An 11,229-nucleotide genomic window follows, 5' to 3' on the forward strand; every position below is an offset into this window, starting at 1 on the left:
TACACAAACTTTAATCAGTTCAGGCTTTTCCTGCCAGACATTAGAAACTCAAATCTTCCATGTTTTAATCTAAGATCCTTTCCAACAGTTCAAATTCATCTTTTGTTCAAAATGCTAATTTCCTAAATTTTTTGTTTAAATTATTTATGTTCGGGGCCGGCGCCGTGGCTCAATTGGTTGGTCCTCTGCCTGCAGCACCAGCATCTGGTACAGGCGCCAAGTTCTAGTCCTGGTTGCTCCTCTTCCAATTCAGCTCTCTGCTGTGGCCTGGGAAAGCAGTGGAGGATGGCCCAAGTGCTTGGACACCTGCACCCACTTGGGAGACCAGGAAGAAGCGCCTGGCTCCTGGCTTCGGATTGGTGCAGCGCCAGCTGTGGCGGCCATTTGGGGAGTGAATCAATGGAAGGAAGACCTTTCTCTAATTCTCTCTCTCTCTCTCTCACTTACTGTAACTCTACCTGTTAAATAAATACATAAAAAATCTTTAAAAATTGTTTATGTTCATTTCAGTTATCATGTGGAGAAGCTAGAGAGAATGATTTGTCTAATGTTACTCAGTAAGGATAGCTTTTCTTTTTTTAAGCTTTTCCACATTGTGCTTTGGAGGAGCATTAAATTGTACTTTCTATACATCAAATATTCCAAGTACAGAAAACATATGTTAATGGGCTACTATCTACTTGATCTGTTTTTTTGCAGTTAGATTTTATTCACTTGAGTAAATTCAATCAGCAGGGATTGAGTAGAGTGTGTAAACTCAATGAAAAACTTCATTGCTCAAGCCATAGGAGTGAAGAAATGAAATGCATGCTATATCTTAGCAACATCTCATTTTAAAAATGTGGAACTGTACAGTTTCTGAGACCACAATAAATCACTCTTTCAGTTTTACTTATTGAGTATAAGTTGGAGGGAAGTTTCACTCAATGTAACTAATTACTATAATGGTCAATAAAAGCATAATAATGTAACTGTGGGATTCTAAACACTTTACTAATAATCATTGACTTTTGTTGTTTGTTTTATTAAGGAAGCATAATAAATAGTTACATTTGATTAAATCTTATTTCCATTTAGTGAATTTCTTTAGTTTATAATTTAGTTATTCCACCATAATAATTGCATAATTTGTCAATAAGCAGAGGACACGATTCTGGAAAATACTGGAATGATTTATCTGTTCACTACTTGGTGTGGTCCTATTTGGGGGGTTATCTCTAACTCTAACTTTCTCTATTCTGTAGCCATACAAATACCTACAATACATGTATAGTTTGTTCTCTGGCCAAACCAAATACTAAATATCCAAGGGTGGGAGTTTTGTGCAGTGGTTAAGTGACTGAGACACTACTTGGGACATGACATAATGTTATGGCTTGGTAACATATGAATGAAGAGAAAATGAATGAAAATATAGATGAATAGTGGGATCTAAAATTTGAAATGAAAATCGGATTTGCTATTGTACTCTTCTTTCCATTGGATCATTTCTCCAGGTTGTCAGGAATTTATTCAATGAAATTTCAGCCTGAGAAGTTGTTCTGAAATAGGACTCTTATTTAGATAAAATATTTAAAAAGATCTCCTTGGGAATCTTAACTTGAAAATTGGCATATGTGATTGGTAAACGAATAAAACTGTAACAGAAATTTGATTGCACAATAAAAATAGTTAATTTCATTGATAGAAATTATTACAACTTGAAAACAGAGTTTGTTGTGATCAAGGATATGAAGGACCTTTATGAGGGGAGGGACAAGAAACTAGGCCTGGGCAAATATCAGGGGCTTCTTAAGAGGTTAGATGTTCCCCAGAGTCTAGCGGGCAGGACATTCTCTGGGAAGGAAAAGTCAATCCCCTTCAGAGAATCTCTAGGCACGCCCAGAGCAGAACTGCCCCTCCCCTCCGGGAAACCTCTGGGCACGCCCAGAGCAGAGCTGCCCCTCCCCTTTGGAGAGTCTCTAGGCATGCACTTATGATGTCACTGCAACCGGCCAATCCTGTAACACCTCAGCACTCTCCCTGAGCTCTCTGTCAGCATTCTCCGGTATGCTAATTGCCCCTCTGAACCAGCCAATCCCGTGCCACCTCCGCATTCTCCACCAGCACTCTCCACCAGCATTCTTCACCAGCGTTCTCCCATATGCTAATGGTCCCTCTGAACTGACCAATCCTGTAACACCTCTGCATTCTCCGCCAGCATTCTCCGCCCGCATTTTACGCATGCGCATTAGGAATATGCTAATTTGTTGCCTATATAACCTGTGTGAAACTGCCGCTCAGGGCTCCTCACCGCCTGAGGTGGGGGCCCATTTGCGCAAACGTTCAATAAAAACCTCGCGCTTTTTGCATCAACTCATCTGGAGTCTGGATCTTTGGGCATCCTCCCGAGCAAGTGGGCATCTCTGCAACTGAGAGGTCCAACAGATACAGTTTTTTTTTTTTTATTAAACTTTTATTTAATGAATATAAATTTCCAAAGTACAGCTTAGTTTTATGTGAACTCTATATCAGTGGCAACAGTTGCTCTTTTGATCTAGAAAGGCATCTGAATACCTTAGAATGTGAAGTGATTAGCATGAGAAATAAGTGAATAACTGGCTAATGATTCATGTATATATGACATTTTTAAAAGTCTACCTATTTTTTTTTTTTGAAAGGCAGAGTTACAGAATTGAGGGAGAAACAGAGAGGGAGAGGGAGAGAGAGAGAGAGACACTTTTCATCTGCTGGTTTACTTCTTAAATGGTTGCAAAGGCCAGTGCTGAGCCAGATTGAAGCTGCCAATCTGGAACTTCATCTGGGTCTGCTACGTGGGTGCCAAGGGCCAAAGTACCTGGCCATTCTTCCACAACTTTTTTACATGCATTAACAGGGAGCTGGATCAGAAGTGGAGCAGCAGGGACTGGTACCAGTTCTTAACCTGCTGTGTTACAGTGCCAGCCCCTGTGTGAGAATATTTAATGTCACTCTCTAAATGTATTGATGTAACAAAAAGTAGAAGGAATAAGTGTTAACACAAAAGGAATAGCACTCCGTTTCTTCATTATTAGAAAATGTCTAGAAATTCAAATCTGATTGAATTCTGAGTAAGAAAAAACTTTCTTTTTGATTCTTGTTTTCATTATTTATGTTAATTATTTAATTAAAATATTGATGACCTCTCATGTGCCAGAGAGATTACCAGAAGCTGATCATAAAAATTAATATATAGGGGATGGCGCCATGGAGCAGTAGGTTAATCCTATGCCTGTGGTGCCGGCATCCCATATGGGCGCCAGTTCTAGTTCTGGCTGCCACTTTTCCAAGCCAGTCCTCAGTTATTGTGGTGGGATGAGAAGGTGAGAAGGTCATGAGAAAGCGAGAAGGTCATGCCAAGATGGCTGCTGACATCAGAAACTGCCTGGCAACAGGCCGTGATTGGATGGCTTCGGAAACCACATGACAACAGAGCCTGACTGGCAACAGGCTGTGATTGGTTAGAGCATAGACTGCCCCTTGACCGGATTGGCTGCCTTGGCTATATAAGCAGCTGTAGCAACTGAAATAAACGAGTCTGAGGGCTGCTTGCCTCAGGCCCACTTTCACCCGACTCCCAGGGTCTGTGTGGTGACTCCACGCCTCTTGCCCCCACCACACTCCTCCTCTCAGAACTAATCCTCTCAGAAATGAATCAACCTCAACAAGTTATGGCCTGGGAAAGCAGTGGAGGATGTCCTGGGTGCTTGGGCCCCTGCACCCGCATGGGAGACCGGGAGGAAGCACCTGGCTCCTGGCTTCGGATTGGCACAGCTCCGGCCATTGCAGCCATCTGGGGAGTGAACCAGCAGATAGAAGACCTTTTTCTCTGTCTCTCCCTCTCACTGTCTGTAACTCTACCTCTCAAATAAACAAATAAAATCTTCTAAAAATTAATATATAATAGGAGAGATTGTACTCATATAATGTGTATATAGTGCACATTATATAAATATGCATGTACTTCCATACATATAAAATGTTTATACACATAAAATATCATAGTTAACAATAGATATAGAAAAGCTAAAACAGTTTCCAACAAATATGGTGTGGCCATATAACAACAAATAAGATCAGATGATATATGGTATTATTATCAGTCAGTGATAATATCTGATATTGATATTAGGATTGGTGCCAGAGTCCAAAACAAATGAAAATATACTCCATAAACCAACATTAATTCATCTGCCACATTCTGGGCAATTTTAGGAGGAAAAGATAAAGTGCTTTCCCTCACGAAGCCTGCAATGTAGTAGTAAAGACAATAGAAGAAGAGTTCAAAAATTCAAGACATTGGAATTACAACACAAAATTTCCATGCACATTTTGAAGTTTCCTCATGTACATATGCCAGAAATTTTAATCTATTATTTACTGTCACACATCACACAGGAACTAGAGAATACATGTTATGATGGCTCAGAGAGAGAGCTATGAGAAAAATAAACGCTTTGACAGGTTAAATTTTGTTGGGGTGTTGAGAATGACCACAAAGTACAACCTGCATTTCACACCCTATGGAAGACCTGTACTTAAATATCTATCAACAAAACAATATGCTAGTTCTTAATGAAGATAAAAATAACAAAGTTCTGCTGTAGGTAGACAAGACAGGTCTCCTGACTGATCTGGGCCCTTGTACACTTGGTGTGTGCTGATGGCCTCTGATCCTTGTACAGCAGCTGCAGCAGCTGGTCCACTGGGCAGGTCACAAATGCTGCGACTGCTGCTTTTGGCAGCAGCAGAGGTCTTGGGGAATCATATCTTTTACTCCACTAACTAAACAGCACTTTGAGACAATAACCCATAGAATTTTAAAGTGCTGATGTGAAATAGTTTGCCCTTGAATTTCCCCTTTGGAGACTAAGCGGACTTAGTGGCTGTATTTTTTTGTCTATCACCACCTATAATCCTCATATCTAAAATGCTCTGCATTTTGTAGATATAATTTACAGTTAAAAGTAGTTTAGACTTGGAATGAAGGCAAAAACATCCTGACTAGATAAACTCCTGAAGATACCCTGATTTGCTTCATCTTTCTATTAATATTTTTGAAGATTTTATTTATTTATTTGAAAGGTACAGTTACAGACAGTGAGAGGGAGAGACAGAGAGAAAGGTCTTCCGTCCTTTGTTTCACTCTCCAAATGGCCGCAACAGCTGGAGCTGTGCCGATTTGAAGCCAGAAGCCAGGTGCTTCTTCCAGGTCTCCCATGTGGATGCAGGGGCCCAAGGGCTTGGGCCATCTTCTACTTCTTTCCCAGGCCACAGCAGAGAGCTGGATTGGAAGAGCAGTAGCCAGGACTAGAACCGGAGCCCATATGGGATGCTGGCACCGCAAGCAGAGGATTTACCTACTGTACCACGGTGTTGGCTCCTCTATTAATTTTTATATAGGGACTGGTAGCATTGATTTGTGTTTACTTTGTTATTTATGATAGATTATCATTATTATATCATGTCATCACTTAATTACAAGATGTAGTAGCAATTATCAAGCACTGGTGTTTACAATATTATACTATTTGTACTTTAATAAATTGTGTAAGGATTGTTATGATTTTAGATAGTGTTATTTTGAATCTGGATAAATGTTCTTTTTTCTCAGAATATTCCATTGCAGAAGAGATGTACGCTGTTGGTGTGGTTTTCATTTCAATTACTTTTCTTCAAGAGATACTGTATTGGTTTTACCCTGCTTAAGCTTCCTTACCCAACATTTTCTCCACATACCCATCCACCCATGCAAAGAAGCTTAAGCCTGCACTGGATATAGAGCACAAATCTTTCTTGAAAACCCATTTTTTTTTCTGTACGTACTTCTTAAATTTCAGGCAGAAGTTTAAACAAAGCTCCCCTATTGTAAAATTGGAGCAATTTATTTTATGAGATCCTCAAAGGAGATATTGGAATACTGACAGATGCTGAGTGGTGAAAGCATGATGTTATACAGTATGAAGAGTCACTGTGGTTCTGGTGTGCCCACACATGCACATATATACATACACAAACACATGACACATATACACACATCTGCAAATACATGCCTTTGCATACAAATAAAATTATGCAAACAGAAATAGCTATGTACACACAGATATGCATATAAATACACACATGAACATATATATTTAAACACAAACACATACACACAGAGGCATATATTCACAGAAAATATACAAGAATAAACACATGCAAATACAAACTCATATAGAGATATACATATATACATATACAAATCTACATATGAGCATACACACATTCTTCACTACATTTGTTCTTAGAAGAATGAGAAGCAATTACACAGACATTTGTATATGTACACATACAAGCATGTACATTCACACACAAACACATGCACACACGTGTAAATGCATAATACACAAATACAACACATACATGGGAATAGAAACATATTTGTATATAAACACACAAACACATGTACACATCCACAGAAACACACACTTCCTATATTTGCTCCAATTTGATTTGCTTTATCAGAATCATGCAGTGAGGACCCGGGTTTTTATACAAGGGGTTTTGTGCACACTTCATCTTGTTTTCCCCAATCATGGCATCTTACACAGATATGCTAAAACTAGGAAATCAACATTGGTGCACTTCTGTTACCTAGACTAAGATCATGCTCAGTCCTCACTATCTTAAAACCTGCATTTATTTGTGTATGTGTTCATGTGCACATTTGTAGCTCTATGCAGTTTTGGAATTTTGTGTTTTTGACTAGCCTTCTGTGTGAGTTATAATCCAACAATGTGAATGAACACTAATTGAGGGTGGGTATTCATGAACAGAATTCAGAAGATTCAGCTGGAGGTTTTTAAAAAGTGTATCTCCCTAAGTTCTGATCAGGGGGTCCGGCATTCGACCCAGGGGTTTGTGTTTTAAGAAGCACCAGGCTGTCTGATCCTATTGTTCTACAAACCAAACTCTGGGAACACCTGATTGTGGTGTCCAGCAGGTGGAAGGAGGCTTCTGAGAGCAACATTCATGAAAACAGTGTGGCACAAGAGTAATGCGGGTGAATAGCTTTATGAAGGGGAGCTGCATTCTAGGACCAGCTTCTTATAATGATCAGGATCAAGTGGCGCAATGGGGCTCATCGTGATGGCACTCAACAGCATTATCTGTAAAATAAAGTACATGGATTATAATGTCTTTTCCATTCCTGTAATTTATAAATTATACTTCATATTTGCATTGTTTGATTCTTTATATTTGACAAAATTTTGATCTATTGTCTTCCAGGGCATGATAAAAGACTCAGAGATTTAATACAAATTGGCATGATTGTTGTGTAAGGATCAGTTTGATTCAAAAATCTAAGGATATTGCTGATCATACTAATGTTGCTGATACACTATCATCCCCAGGAGTGGAGGGTTTTCTGTGATTAGAAAACATAATAAATGAATTAACAATTTTAAAATACAAATATTCTACAACTATTTAATAAAAAATTGCTTTGAGTAAGCTTTAATGACCAAATTTAATATCTGTGAATTTCTGGTTTTAGGTACTATTAAATTCAGTTTTGATAAACATGATTTTCTCCTTCAATTCAAAATAAATTCTTTAAAGAAATCATCTATCTTCCCATTTACTTGGTTATACTTCTGAACTAATTGTTAGGAATCGCATTTTGTAAGCTCTCAAATGGAATCCCAGTCATTCAAACTAGTCAAGCAATTTAGAATGTGTTTGCTGAAAGCAATTTTCTACATAGATAGAATTAGACCAACAGCTGGAACCACTTCCACCACCCAGAACTGTAATCACTTATTAATTATCGCTTGTCTTTCTTGTAACCATTCACAGCTGAAGTCCTTTGGCACAATTTAAGATATTCTGAAATGAAGACCAGCCTCTGTCTCTGTGACTTTGGGGAGAAACAAGATGAAAAAAACACAGAATACACAAAAATCACGAAATACACAAGATCTTAGTATTGCTCTAGATCCTAGTGAAAATATAGAAGGCAGCTATCAATCAGAAATTTGGGGCTGCGTTTCAGAATCTCCTCATATTTGATGACATTGGCTCCTTTTAAGTTTTTTTGGTCATTACTCTGATTTTTGAAAAAAAAAACATATTGTGATTTCTGGCGTTATCAATAGAGAAAATTGGGCACAAGCTAGCGTGGCTATAGAGACAGCATTGTCACTTCCATTGGCTGGGTTTAGGCATTCTTGCATTTGAATACTTCTACTTAAATTTATTTTCCTACCGAGATGAAATTCCTGCAACAAGATGTTGTATCTTTGATATTCACACAATTGAATATTTGCTTACTTTATTATGGTGGTTTTGAGTTCTATACATGGAGGGTGAGAGGAGAGCCAAGTGGGATAGGAATTATGGTGTTAGATTAGGAACCAAAACAAATCCCTGTTCCACCACAGTCCTGCATCATTCACATTCCCTTGTACAAGCGGCCAGATCTTTCATCTCAAGTTTATTATAAACAGTTTTGAGAATGATGTAAGTACCTGCTGTGCACATGGATTATATAATAAGGTTATAGATATAAAGGTAATATTAAAATGCAAATTTTTAAAAATATGTCATCTCTGTAATGAGGACAGGATTAAGATTAAAAGGCTAAAAGTAAATAATTATTAGTACGTATATCACCAGTATATGGAAGATGGAATTAGAAGACAAGTTTGGGTGGGCATAGTTGTGCGGTAGGTTCAGCTGCCACTGGGAGTGTTGATTTGAGTCTCAGATACTCTGCTTCAGATTCAGCTCCCTGTTAATATGCCTGGGATGCAGCAGATTTGTCCAACTGCGAGGGTCCATGAAACCTGCTTTGGGCACATAAGATGGAGTTCTTGGCTCCTGATTTCAGCATGGCTTAGCTCCAAATGTTTCAGGCACTTGGGGAGTTAACTAGTGGATGGAAGATCATTCTGTCTCTATTTGTATCTCTCTCTCTCTCTCTCTCTGACACTCTGCCTTTCAACTATTAATTAATTAAATAAATAAATATTAAAACTTTATTTTGATGCAAAGACTTTTTGAAATCAACAGTCATATTTTGTAATTATGTCTGGGAGGAAAGATGAGAGCAACTATCTGTAGGTGCTAATGGATATAGAAGGGGACTTTCATTTTTTTTTTTTTTTTAATTTTTGACAGGCAGAGTGGACAGTGAGAGAGAGACAGAGAGAAAGGTCTTCCTTTTGCCGTTGGTTCACCCTCCAATGGCCGCCGCGGTAGCACGCTGCGGCCGGCGCACCGCGCTGCTCCGATGGCAGGAGCCAGGTGCTTATCCTGGTCTCCCATGGGGTGCAGAGCCCAAACACTTGGGCCATCCTCCACTGCATTCCCTGGCCACAGCAGAGAGCTGGCCTGGAAGAGGGGCAACCGGGACAGGATCGGTGCCCCGACCGGGACTAGAACCCGGTGTGCCGGCGCCGAAAGGCGGAGGATTAGCCTGTTGAGCCGCGGCGCCGGCCAGGGACTTTCATTTTTAAAATTAAATTTTTAATTTTAAGATTTTTTAGGTTTATAACACTCTGGCCTCAGAATCAGCCCTTAAGGCATTCGGATCTGGCTGAAGAGCCCATGAGAGTATTATAGGCATGGAAAGCCAAGATACCATGGAAAAGAAAAAAAAAGAAGAAGACCTAAATGAAAGATCTCTGTGAGTGAGATCCCAGTGGAAAGAACGGGGCCATCAAAGAAGGAGGTACCTTTCTCCGAAGGGAGGAAAGAACTTCCACTTTGACTATGACCCTATCGGAATAAGATCAAAGTCAGCGAACTCTAAAGGCTTCCATAGCCCTGCAACTCATGACTAGAGCCTAGGGAGATTACTGACGCCATGAACAGGAGTGTCAAATTGTTAAATCAGCAACAGGAGTCACTGTGTGCTTACATCCCATGTGGGAACTGTCCTTAATGTGTTGTCTAATGTGCAGTGATGCTATAACTAGTACTGAAACAGTATTTTTACACTTTGTGTTTCTGCGTGGGTACAAACTGATGAGATCTTTACTAATTATATACTGAATTGATCTTCTGTATATAAAGATAATTGGAAATGAAAAAAAAAACCTGGTGTTAAATTGGAAATGGCATAGAAAATTAATTAATTTTTAAAAAAAATTATGTAGGATCTCTGTCTTTAATGTGCTGTACACTCTTATTTAATGCTATAACTAGTACTCCAACAGTATTTTTTTTTCACTTTGTGTTGCTATATGGGGGCAAACTGTTGAAATCGTTACCTAATATATACTAAACTGATCTTTTGTATATAAAGAGAATTGAAAATGAATCATGATGTGATTGGAAGGGGAGAGGGAGCGGGAAAGGGGAGGGTTGTGGGTGGGAGGGAAGTTTTGGGAGGGGGAAGCCATTGTAACCCATAAGCCGTACTTTGGAAATTTATATTCATTAAATAAAAGTTTAATTAAAAAAATAAATAAAAGGCATAAAAAATTTAAAAAAATATTTTTTAGGTTTATCAAAAGTTTGTAAAGTTAGGACAAAGAGGTCCCTCATATAGCACTCTTGGATTCCACTATTATTAACATCTTACCTTAGCAGTGCATTTATCACAATTAACCCATCAATATTGGTGCAGTTTTAAACAAAAGTCCATATTATTTACAGACCTCTTGGTGTCCTTGCACCTGTTCCAAGCTCCCATTCAGCTTACCCCACACTACATTCTGCTAATGTGTCTCCAAGTTTCTTCCTGGCTGTGACAATTTCTCAGCCCTTTCTTGTATTTGATGACCTTGATAAATCTGAGTTGCTCCAGTCAAGAATTATGTGAAATGTCTGTCAACCATTTTTATGTTTTTCTCATTTTTAGACTGAGGTGATCCATTTTTGGGGAAGGTCACAGAGGTGATGTTTCATTCTAATCATATCATATTAAGGGTACATGACATCAACCAGATTATAACTGTTGATCTTGACTTTGATGACCTGGGTGAGGCAGTGTTTGCTTCTTTGGGTATTATAAAGTTGTCTTCCTCCTTAACTAACTCTATCTCTGTATTTTTATATTGTGATTTGGAAAGAAGTCACTGTGCACAGCACACTTGATGAATGGGGAGTTATGCTTCACCTGCTTGAGTGTGAAGTACTAAATGATTATAAATTCTTCTACATAAGAAATTTGTCCATCTGTTGGTGTTTTATATTAATCATTTATATCAGACATACTCT

Source organism: Lepus europaeus, chromosome 4 (genome assembly GCF_033115175.1).
Source record: "Lepus europaeus isolate LE1 chromosome 4, mLepTim1.pri, whole genome shotgun sequence".
Taxonomy (NCBI): domain Eukaryota; kingdom Metazoa; phylum Chordata; class Mammalia; order Lagomorpha; family Leporidae; genus Lepus; species Lepus europaeus.